The sequence below is a fragment of the Cherax quadricarinatus genome, chromosome 39 (genome assembly GCF_038502225.1).
Source record: "Cherax quadricarinatus isolate ZL_2023a chromosome 39, ASM3850222v1, whole genome shotgun sequence".
Taxonomy (NCBI): Eukaryota; Metazoa; Arthropoda; class Malacostraca; order Decapoda; family Parastacidae; genus Cherax; species Cherax quadricarinatus.
In genome coordinates this window covers 31,723,843-31,737,543 of record NC_091330.1, presented here as the reverse complement: position 1 = coordinate 31,737,543, position 13,701 = coordinate 31,723,843, and the positions used below count along the sequence as shown (strand labels likewise).

Sequence of the window (13,701 nt, the reverse complement as noted above, 5' to 3'; positions counted from 1 at the left end):
CTACAACCTCACAAGATACCCAGCAACCTCACAAGATACCCAGCCTACAACCTCACAAGATACCCAGCCTACAACCTCACAAGATACCCAGCCTACAACCTCACAAGATACCCAGCCTACAACCTCACAAGATACCCAGCCTACAACCTCACAAGATACCCAGCCTACAACCTCACAAGATACCCAGCCTACAACCTCACAAGATACCCAGCCTACAACCTCACAAGATACCCAGCCTACAACCTCACAAGATACCCAGCCTACAACCTCACAAGATACCCAGCCTACAACCTCACAAGATACCCAGCCTACAACCTCACAAGATACCCAGCCTACAACCTCACAAGATACCCAGCCTTCAACCTCACAAGATACCCAGCCTACAACCTCACAAGATCCCCTGCCTACAACCTCACAAGATACCCAGCCTACAACCTCACAAGATCCCCAGCCTACAACCTCGCAAGATACCCAGCCTACAACCTCACAAGATACCCAGCCTACAACCTCACAAGATACCCAGCCTACAACCTCACAAGATACCCAGCCTACAGCCTCAGCCTACAACCAAGATACCCAGCCTACAACCTCACAAGATACCCAGCCTACAACCTCACAAGATCCACAGCCTACAACCTCACAAGATTCCCAGCCTACAACCTCACAAGATACCCCGCCTACAACCTCACAAGATACCCAGCCTACAACCTCACAAGATACCCAGCCTACAACCTCACAAGATACCCAGCCTACAACCTCACAAGATACCCAGCCTACAACCTCACAAGATACCCAGCCTACAACCTCACAAGATACCCAGCCTACAACCTCACAAGATACCCAGCCTACAACCTCACAAGATACCCAGCCTACAACCTCACAAGATACCCAGCCTACAACCTCACAAGATACCCAGCCTACAACCTCACAAGATACCCAGCCTACAACCTCACAAGATACCCAGCCTACAACCTCACAAGATACCCAGCCTACAACCTCACAAGATACCCAGCCTACAACCTCACAAGATCCCCAGCCTACAACCTCACAAGATCCCCCTACAGCCTCACAAGCCTCACAATATCCCCAGCCTACAACCTCACAAGATACCCAGCCTACAACCTCACAAGATACCCAGCCTACAACCTCACAAGATACCCAGCCTTCAACCTCACAAGATACCCAGCCTACAGCCTCACAAGATCCCCAGCCTACAACCTGACAAGATCCCTAGCATACAACCTCACAAGATACCCAGCTTACAACCTCAGAAGATACCCAGCCTACAGCCTCACATGATACCCAGCCTGCAACCTCACAAGGTACACAGCCTACAACCTCACAAGATACCCATCCTACAACCTCACAAGATCCCCAGCATACAACCTCACAAGATACCCAGCCTACAACCTCAGAAGATCCCTAGGCTAAACCTCACAAGCTCCCCTGCCTACAACCTCACAAGCTCCCCAGCGCTCAACCTCACAAGATTCCCAGTCTACAACCTCACAAGATCCCCAGCCTACAACCTCACAAGATCCCCCAGCCTACAACCTCACATGATACCCAGCCTACAACCTCACAACACCCCCAGTCTACAACCTCACAAGATCCCCAGCCTACAACCTCACAAGATACCCAGCCTACAACCTCACAAGATACCCAGCCTACAACCTCACAAGATACCCAGCCTACAACCTCACAAGATACCCAGCCTACAACCTCACAAGATCCCCAGCCTACAACCTCACAAGATCCCCAGCCTACAACCTCACAAGATACCCAGCCTACAACCTCACAAGATACCCAGCCTACAACCTCACAAGATACCCAGCTTGCAACTTCAGAAGATATCCGGCCTACAACTTCACGAGATACCCAGCCTACAACCTCACAAGACAACCTCACAAGATCCCCAGCCTACAACCTCACAAGATCCCCATCCTACAACCTCACAAGATACCCAGCCTACAACCTCACAAGATCCCCAGCCTACAACCTCACAAGATCCCCAGCCTACAACCTCACAAGATACCCAGCCTACAACCTCACAAGATCCCCAGCCTACAACCTCACAAGATACCCAGCCTACAACCTCACAAGATACCCAGCCTACAACCTCACAAGATACCCAGCCTACAAACTCACAAGATCACCAGCCTACAACCTCAAAAGATCCCCAGCCATCAACCTCACAAGATACCCAGCCTACAACCTAACAAGATACCCAGCCTACAACAAGCCTACAACCTCACAAGATCCCCAGCCTACAACCTCAGAAGAGACCCAGCCTACAACCTCACAAGATCCCCAGCCTACAGCCTCACAAGATCCTCAGCCTACAACCTCACAAGATCCCCAGCCTACAACCGCACAAGATACCCAGCCTACAACCTCACAAGATACCCAGCCTACAACCTCACAAGATCACCTACAGCCTCACAAGATACCCAGCCTACAACCTCACAAGATACCCAGCCTACAACCTCACAAGATACTCAGCCTACAACCTCACAAGATCCCCAGCCTACAACCTCACAAGATCCCCAGCCTACAACCTCACAAGATACAACCTCCAAGCCTACAACCTCACAAGATCCCCAGCCTACAACCTCACAAGATACCCAGCCTACAACCTCACAAGATACCCAGCCTACAACCTCACAAGATACCTCACAAGCCTACAACCTCACAAGATACCCAGCCTACAACCTCACAAGACCTCACAAGACCCCCAGCCAGCCTACAACCTCACAAGATACCCAGCCTACAACCTCACAAGATACCCAGCCTACAACCTCAAAAGATACCCATCCTACAACCTCACTAGATACTCATCCTACATCCTAACAAGATACCCAGCCTACAACCTCACAAGATACCCAGCCTACAACCTCACAAGATACCCAGCCTACAACCTCACAAGATACCCAGCCTACAACCTCACAAGATACCCAGCCTACAACCTCACAAGATACCCAGCCTACAACCTCACAAGATACCCAGCCTACAACCTCACAAGATACCCAGCCTACAACCTCACAAGATACCCAGCCTACAACCTCACAAGATACCCAGCCTACAACCTCACAAGATACCCAGCCTACAACCTCACAAGATACCCAGCCTACAACCTCACAAGATACCCAGCCTACAACCTCACAAGATACCCAGCCTACAACCTCACAAGATACCCAGCCTACAACCTCACAAGATACCCAGCCTACAACCTCACAAGATACCCAGCCTACAACCTCACAAGATACCCAGCCTACAACCTCACAAGATACCCAGCCTACAACCTCACAAGATACCCAGCCTACAACCTCACAAGATACCCAGCCTACAACCTCACAAGATACCCAGCCTACAACCTCACAAGATACCCAGCCTACAACCTCACAAGATACCCAGCCTACAACCTCACAAGATACCCAGCCTACAACCTCACAAGATACCCAGCCTTCAACCTCACAAGATACCCAGCCTACAACCTCACAAGATACCCAGCCTACAAGCTCACAAGATACCCAGCCTACAACCTCACAAGATACCCAGCCTACAACCTCACAAGATACCCAGCCTACAACCTCACAAGATACCCAGCCTACAACCTCACAAGATACCCAGCCTACAACCTCACAAGATACCTAGCCTACAACCTCACAAGATACCCAGCCTATAACCTCACAAGATGCCCAGCCTACAACCTCACAAGATACCCAGCCTACAACCTCTCAAGATACCTAGCATACAACCTCACAAGATACCTAGCCTACAACCTCACAAGATACCCAGCCTACAACCTCACAAGATACCCAGCCTACAACCTCCCAGGATACCCAACCTACAACCTCACAAGATACCCAGCCTACAACCTAACAAGATTCCCATCCTACAACCTCAAAAGATACCCAGCCTACAACCTCACAAGATACCCAGCCTACAACCTCACAAGATACCCAGCCTACAACCTCACAAGATACCCAGCCTACAACCTCACAAGATACCCAGCCTACAACCTCACAAGATCCCCAGCCTACAACCTCACAAGATACCCAGCCTACAACCTTACAAGATACCCAGCCTACAACCTCACACGATACCCAGCCTGCAACCTCACAAGATACCCAGCCTACAACCTCACAAGATAGCCCACCTCACTACAACCTCACAAGATACAACCCCACCCTACAACCTCACAAGATACCCAGCCTACAACCTCACAAGATAACCAGCCTACAACCTCACAAGATACCCAGCCTACAACCTCACAAGATACCCAGAATACAATCTCTCAAGATCCACAGCCTACAACCTCACAAGATCACAAGATACCCAGCCTACAACCTCACAAGATACCCAGCCTACAACCTCACAAGATACAACCTCACAAGCCAGCCTACAACCTCACAAGATACAACCCAGCCTTACAAGATCCCCAGCCTACAGCCTCACAAGATACCCAGACTACAGCCTCACAAGATCCCCAGCCTACAGCCTCACAAGATACCCAGCCTACAGCCTCACATGATCCCTAGCCTACAACCTCTCAAGGTACCTAGCCTAGAACCTCACAAGATACCCAGCCTACAACCTCACAAGATACCCAGCCTACAACCTCACAAGATACCCAGCCTACAACCTCTCAAGATACCCAGCCTACAACCTCACAAGATACCCCCCAGCCTACAACCTCAGCCTACAACCTCACACGCTCCCCAGCCAACAACCTCACAAGATCCCCAGCCTACAACTTCACAAGATCCCCAGCCTACAGCCTCACAATATCCCCAGCCTACAACCTCACAAGATACCCAGCCTACAGCCTCACAAGATCCCCAGCCTACAACCTCACAAGATACCCAGCCTACAACCTCACAAGATACCTAGCCTACAACCTCACAAGATACCTAGCCTACAACCTCACAAGATACCCAGCCTACAACCTCACAAGATGCCCAGCCTACAACCTCACAAGATACCCAGCCTACAACCTCACAAGATACCTAGCCTACAACCTCACAAGATACCCAGCCTACAACCTCACAAGATACCCAGCCTACAACCTCACAAGATACCCAGCCTACAACCTCACAAGATACCCAGCCTACAACCTCACAAGATACCCAGCCTACAACCTCACAAGATACCCAGCCTACAACCTCACAAGATACCCAGCCTACAACCTCACAAGATACCCAGCCTACAACCTCACAAGATACCCAGCCTACAACCTCACAAGATACCCAGCCTACAACCTCACAAGATACCCAGCCTACAACCTCACAAGATACCCAGCCTACAACCTCACAAGATACCCAGCCTACAACCTCACAAGATACCCAGCCTACAACCTCACAAGATACCCAGCCTACAACCTCACAAGATACCCAGCCTACAACCTCACAAGATACCCAGCCTACAACCTCACAAGATACCCAGCCTACAACCTCACAAGATACCCAGCCTACAACCTCACAAGATACCCAGCCTACAACCTCACAAGATACCCAGCCTACAACCTCACAAGATACCCAGCCTACAACCTCACAAGATACCCAGCCTACAACCTCACAAGATACCCAGCCTACAACCTCACAAGATACCCAGCCTACAACCTCACAAGATACCCAGCCTACAACCTCACAAGATACCCAGCCTACAACCTCACAAGATCCCCAGCCTACAACCTCACAAGATACCCAGCCTACAACCTCACAAGATACCCAGCTTACAACCTCACAAGATACTCAGCCTACAACCTCACAAGATCCCCAGCCTTCAACCTCACAAGATACCCAGCCTACAACCTCACAAGATCCACAGCCTACATCCTCACAAGATCCCCTCTCTACAACCTCACATGATAACCAGCCTACAACTTCACAAGATACCCAGCCTACAACCTCTCAAGATACCCAGCCTGCAACCTCACAAGGTACCCAGCCTACAACCTCACAAGATACCCATCCTACAACCTCACAAGATCCCCAGCGAACAACCTCACAAGATACCCATCCTACATCCTCAGAAGATCCCTATGCTACAACCTCACAAGCTCACCTACCTACAACCTCACATGCTCCCCAGCGCTCATCCTCACAAGATTCCCAATCTACAACCTCACAAGATCCCCAGCCTACAACCTCACAAGATCCCCAGCCTACAACCTCACATGATACCCAGCCTACAACCTCACAACACCAGCCTACAACCTCACAAGATCCCTAGACTACAACCTCACAAGATACCCCGCCTACTACCTGACAAGATCCCATCCTACAACCTCACAAGATACCCAGCCTACAACCTCATTAGATACCCAGCCTACAACCTCACTTGATCCCCATCCTGCAACCCCACAAGATCCCCAGCCTACAACCTCACGAGATCCCCAGCCTTCAACCTCACAAGATACCCAGCCTACAACCTAACAAGATACCCAGCCTACAACCTCAGAAGATACCCAGCATACAACCTCACAAGATCACCAGCCTACAACCTCACAAGATCCCCATCCTACAACCTCACAAGATACTTAGCCATCAACCTAACAAGATACCCAGCCTACAACCTCACAAGATCCCCAGCCGTCAACCTCACAAGATCCTCCGCCTACAACCTCACAAGATCCTCAGCCTACAACCTCACAAGATCCCCAGCCTACAACCTCACAAGATACCCAGCTTGCAACCTCACAAGATACCCAGCCTACAACCTCACAAGATACCCATCCTACAACCTCACAAGATCCCCAGCATTCAACCTTACAAGATACACAACCTACAACCTCAGTAGATCCCCGGGCTACAACCTCACAAGCTCCCTTGCCTATAACCTCACAGGCTCCCCAGCGCTCAACCTCACAAGATTCCCAGCCTACAACTTCACAAGATACCTAGCCTACAACCTCTCAAGATACCTAGCCTACAACCTCTCAAGATACCTAGCCTACAACCTCTCAAGATACCTAGCCTACAACCTCTCAAGATACCCAGTCTACAACCTCTCAAGATACCTAGCCTACAACCTCTCAAGATACCCAGCCTACAACCTCACAAGATACCCAGCCTACAACCTCTCAAGATACCTAGCCTACAACCTCTCAAGATACCTAGCCTACAACCTCTCAAGATACCTAGCCTACAACCTCTCAAGATACCCAGCCTACAACCTCTCAAGATACCCAGCCTACAACCTCACAAGATACCTAGCCTACAACCTCTCAAGATACCCAGCCTACAACCTCTCAAGATACCCAGCCTACAACCTCTCAAGATACCTAGCCTACAACCTCTCAAGATACCTAGCCTACAACCTCTCAAGATACCTAGCCTACAACCTCACAAGATACCCAGCCTACAACCTCTCAAGATACCCAGCCTACAACCTCACAAGATACCCAGCCTACAACCTCACAAGATACCCAGCTTACAACGTCACAAGATACCCAGCCTACAACCTCACAAGATACCCAGCTTACAACCTCACAAGATACCCAGCCTACAACCTCACAAGATACCCAGCTTACAACCTCACAAGGTACCCAGCCTACAACCTCACAAGATATCCAGCTTACAACCTCACAAGATACCCAGCCTACAACCTCACAAGATACCCAGCCTACAACCTCACAAGATACCCAGCCTACAACCTCACAAGATACCCAGCCTACAACCTCACAAGATACCCAGCCTACAACCTCACAAGATACCCAGCCTACAACCTCACAAGATACCCAGCCATAAGGATCACAAGAGCTCTAAACTTAAAAATAATAAAAGTAATGTCTTAATTTTTAAAAGTATGTGTAATCTCCTAGTTTTTCTAATCAGTCCAGTTAATTTATACTGTCCAATATAACTATTAATAAAGTGAATTATTGATGTTGTTTATATTGACTTAAATTATGTTGCAGGTTGGATGTGACAGAGAGAAGTGGTTGTGGAGGGAGACACTCCTCTTGTGACCAGTTGAGCTTCAAAATATTTCCCACTTAATGTAATTAATGTATTTGTGTTGTTTTCTAATCAAATTACTTGCATGAATGTAATGTTTAGGTACTTGCAAGTGATTTATTTCTCACATCTTAGTTGGTAGACGAATCTATAACTTTCTGACGAACAGAACACAAAGAGTAATAGTAAATAGAGTGAAGTCCCAGGCAGCCATGGTGAAAAGTTCTCTTCCACAAGGCACAGTACTCGCTCCCATCATATTCCTCATTCTCATTTCGGACATAGACAGAGATGTAAGCCATAGCTCCGTGTCTGCCTTTACGGATGACTCCCGGATCACCATGGCAGTGACCTCCATCGAAGACACCACGAGACTCCCAGCGGACATCAACCAAGTCTTCAAATGGGCCACTCAAAACCATATGAAGTTCGACGAGGAGAAATTTCAACCGCTCAGAAATGGAAAACTTGAGTAAATTAAAAATGTATCAGGGTATACGACAAATTCTAACCATACAATAGAGCGAAAAAGAAATATGAAGAACCTGGGAGTGATAATGCCAAGGGATCTCGCTTTCAAAGACCACAACAATGTATCTACCTCATCTGTTAGGAAAATGGTAGGATGGATAATGAGAACCTTCAAAACTAGGGACGCCAAGCCCATGATGACACTCTTCAAATCGCGCTGTGCTCTCTAGGCTGGAATACTGCTGTACACTAACGGCCCCCTTCAAGGCTAGCGACATTACAGACCTGGAGAGTGTACAAGAACTTTCACGGCACACATAAGTATGATAAGGCACCTAAACTACTTGGAACGGTTGAAGGTCCTTGATCTTTATTCCCTGGAACGCAGGCGAGAGAGATACATGATAATATACACTTGGAAGGTCCTGGAGGGATTGGTACCAAACTTGCACACGAAAATCAATCCGTATGAAAGCAAAAGACTCTGCAGGAGATGCAACATACCCCCGATGAAAAGCAGGGGTGCCACGAGTACACTGAGAGACAACACAATAAGTGTCCAGGGCCCAAGACTGTTCAATTGCCTCCCAGCATACATAAGGGGGATTACCAATAGACCTCTGACTGTTTTCAAGAAGGCACTGGACAGGCACCTAAAGTCAGTACCTGACTAGCTGCGCTATGGTTTGTACATCAATCTGCATACGGCCAGCAGTAACAGCCTGGTTGCTCAGACCCTGATCCATCAGGAGGCCTGATCTCAGACCGGGCCGCAGGGGCGCTGACCACCACAACCCTCTCCAAGTATACCTAGTTACTACGAGTAATATATTCTATTATTACACATTTAAATACATTGTTCCTTCTCCACTTATTTACATTAAGTTAAACTGAATTTACAGAGGCTATATAACGCTTTTACCTAAGTAAATATGAAGGTAAAATACCTGTGAATATTTATAATCGTATTTATATTTCAATTCAGTAACTGTTTTGTTGTAATAAAGTTGGTAGAATTACCGACAATATGTAAAGTAAAAGGACACAAGTGCAACTAATGTGACATTTATTGTGGCAACGTTTCGCTCTCCAGGAGCTTTATCAAGCCATTACCAAGCGAAACGTTGCCACAATAACTGTTTTGTTTACACTCGCGACTTCTTTCCTTCACAAGTAAAAATTATCCTTAAATTGCCGGCCAAATAGAAGTGTCAGAAGCTTGACAAGTGTTTCCTGACGTGACTCTTAATAAAACCATATAGTTGGATGAATCTTATTGTGGCTAGCTGGTCCAGTGGCTAACGCGACGGGCTGGAGTTTTGAGACTCTATGACCGCGGGTTCAATCCCGGCCGGGGGTATGAACCATATAGTATTGCCTTAATTTCTAAACACAAGGATAAAAACATATTAACAGAGGTCATACTTTTAAAAATTTCTAAACACGTGTTTCATGTATACCTTGTACATGTACTTGTAGAAATAAAGGTTATTATTATTAAATAAAATACCTGGAAAACGCTCAAATACCGGACCCACGTAAAACTGTTGTTACCAAAGAAATTTTTCTGACGAGAACTAACGAAGCTCCACCAGTATTACTGAGACAGTAAATGAACTTAATAAATTCTTCTCAACTACAGAGTTCAAACATGCCATTGTTGAGGTTAGTGATTACATCAGTTGGAGTTATTAAGGGAGGACTGATGCCACGCGCCGAGGGATGGTAAACAAATAATAAGATCGAAAAGAAAAACGAAAAATTAGTTAAGCTTAATACAGAGGAGTAATTCAACAATCTGACATTTTGGTATAAGTCTCATTTTCATGTGATGTTTCTGCAACGAATTAGTCACTACAACGTTACTTATGATAACGCCACAGTTAGTATATTCCTGCACACGAAGTGAATTTTCTTTTTTTTTTTTTTACATTGTCCTCTGAAACATTAAAATCAATATTAATAAACAGTTAAGTAAGCTTGGGCAGCGGGAGAGGAAGTGTGTTTGGAGTTGGAGACTTGTGTAGGAGTACACCTCAGCAGCACTTTCTCGGCCACTGACCCAAATATTATGGTCACCACCGTCGACAAAGGAGGTGGAGTCGTCAAACTTAACACCAGTGACTACAACACCAAAATGATGGACCTTTTGAATGATCAGTCTACATACGAACCCATCAATACACTACAGTGGGAGACACTCACCAAAGATTTCTTATACAAAAACAGTCAAATTCTCAAACGCACTAGTAAAGAGAAGAAACTTCCTTAGTTGATACCCAGCAAAACCCGTAAACAGTGCCCAATGCACAGTACCCTAACAGAGTGCCGTATACACAGTGCCGTATACACAGTGCCCTATGGTATAAACCTTGGTAATAAATACCGACAAGTTGGTTTAGAAAGACACGTAAGCAAACACTATAACATATTTATTAGAAAACGTTTCGGTCCTGGGACCTTGATAAGGTCCCAGGACCGAAACGTTTTCTAATAAATATGTTATAGTGTTTGCTTACGTGTCTTTCTAAACCAACAGTGCCCTATACACAGTGCCCTATACACAGTGCCCTATACACAGTGCCCTATACACAGTGCCCTATACACAGTGCCCTAACACAGTGCCCTATACACAGGTCCCTATGCACAGCACCTTATACAAAGTGCCCTATGCACAGTACCCTATGCACATATCGTTATGCGCATTACCCTATTCTCAGTACCTTATGCACAGTGCACTATGCACAGTACGCTATGCATAGCACCCTATGCATAGTGCCCTATGCACGGGTACCTATGCACTGTACCCTATGTACATTGCCATATGCACAGTGTCCTATGTTCAGTGCCATATGCACAGCACCCTATGCAGAGTACTCTATGCACAGCACCCTATAAACAGTACCCTATACACAGTACCCTATGCACAGTACCCTATGCACAGTGCTCTAAACACAGTGTCCTATACAGAGGGCCCTATACGCATTGCCCTATGCACAGTGTTATATGCACAGTACTCTATATACAGTGTCTTATGCACACTGCGCTACACCATGCCCTATACACAGTGCCCTTTACACAGTGCTCCATGCACAGCACCTTATAAAGTGCCCTATGCACAGTACCCTATGCACATTTCGTTATGCACATTACCATATTCTCAGTACCATATGCACAGTACCCTATACACAGTGCCTTATACACAGTGCCCTAACACAGTGTCCAATACACAGTGTCCTATACACAGTGCCCTAACAGTGCCCCCTATAGACAGTGCCCTATACACAGTGTTCTATACACAGTGCCCTAAGACAGTTCAGTAACACAGTGCCCTATACACACAGTGCCCTATGCACGGGTACCTATGCACTGTACCCTATGTACATTGCCATATGCACAGTGTCCTATGTTCAGTGCCATATGCACAGCACCCTATGCAGAGTTTTGCACATTACTCTCTTCTCAGTACTTTATTCACAGTACCCTATGTATACTGCCCTATGCACGGGCACCGATGCACAGTACTCTATGCACTGTACCCTATGTACATTGCCATATGCACAGTATCCTATGTACAGTGTCATATGCACATTACCCTATGCATAGTACTCGATGCATAGTACCCTATACACAGTACCCTATATACAGTACCCTATGCACAGTGACCTATGCACAGTGCCCTATACACAGTTCCGTATACACAGTGCCCTATACACAGTGCCCTATACACAGTGCCCTGTACCCAGTGCCATATGAACAGTGCCCTATGCACCGTGCCCTATGCACAGCAGCCTATGCACAGTGGCCTTTGCACAGTACCCTATGCACAGTGCCCTATGTGCAGTACCATGTGCACAGTATTCTACATACAATCTTCTTAGCACTGTACCCTTTGCACATTACCCTATGCACAGTACCCAATGCACAGTACCCAATGCACAGTGCCCAATGCACAGTACCCAATGCACAGTGCCCAATGCACAGTACCCAATGCACAGTGCCGTATGCACAGTACTCTATTCACAGTGCCATATACCTGGAGTTTACCTGGAGAGAGTTTCGGGGGTCAACGCCCCCGCGGCCCGGTCTGTGACCAGGCACAGTACCCTATGCACAGTTCCTTATGCGTAGTAATCTATGCACAGTACCCTTTGCAGCCAACCCTATCCACAGTGCGATATGCACAGCTGCTTATGCACAGTGTCCTATGCACAGTACTCTAACCACAGTACAATATATACAATACCCTGTACACAGTGCCCTTTATGCAGAATCCTATATACACTCGCATATGCACAGTATCCTTCGCACAGTACCCTACGCACAGTACCCTATACACAGAGCCCTATACAAAGTGCCCTATGGACAGTACCCTATGCACAGTACTCTTTTCACTGTGCCCTACGCACACTGCAATAAGCACAGTACCATATACACGTTGCCCTTTACACAGTACCCTGTGTACAGTACCCTATGCACGGTACCCTATGCACAGTGCCGTATGCACAGTACCCTATGCATTGTGCGTTGTGCACATTACCCTATCCTCAGTACGTTATGCACAGTACCTTATGCACAGTACCCTATGCACAGTGCCCTATATACAGAATCCTATACATAGTGCCCTAACACAGTGCCCTATACACAATGCCCTATACACAGTGCACTATACACAGTGCCCTATACACAGTACCCTATGCACAGTGCCTTATACACAGTGCCCTAACACAGTGTCGTACCCATATGCCCTATACACAGTGCCCTATTCACAGTGCCCTATACACAGTGCCCTAACACAGTGCCCTATACACAGTGCCCTATACTCAGTGCCCTAACTCAGTGCTCTAACACATTGGCCTATACAGAATGCCATAACACAGTGACCAGTACACAGTGCCCTATACACAGTGCCCTATACACGGTCCTCTATCACAGTGCGCTATAAACAGTGCCCTATGGACAGTGCCCTGATACACTGCTCTATACACAGTGCCCTAACAGAGTGTGCTATACACAGTGCCCTAACACAGTGCGCTACACACAGTGCCCTAACACAGTCCGCTATAAACAGTGCCCTAACACAGTCTACTATACACAGCTCCCTAACACAGTCCGCTATACACAGTGCCCTAACGCAGTCTGCTATACACAGTGCCCTAACACAGTCTACTATACACAGTTCCCTAACACAGTGCGCTATACACAGTACCCTAACACAGTCCGCTATACACAGTGCCCTAACACAGTCCGCTATACACAGTGCCCTAAC

General features: G+C 47.3%; 1 protein-coding gene across 4 annotated transcripts in view; it reads right to left on the bottom strand.

Annotated features, from left to right (window-relative positions):
* The window catches only part of LOC128696231 (protein scarlet-like), a 351,307-nt gene that overhangs the window by 85,915 nt on the left and 251,691 nt on the right, over positions 1–13,701 (bottom strand). The gene's annotated exons all lie outside the window — the stretch shown is intronic.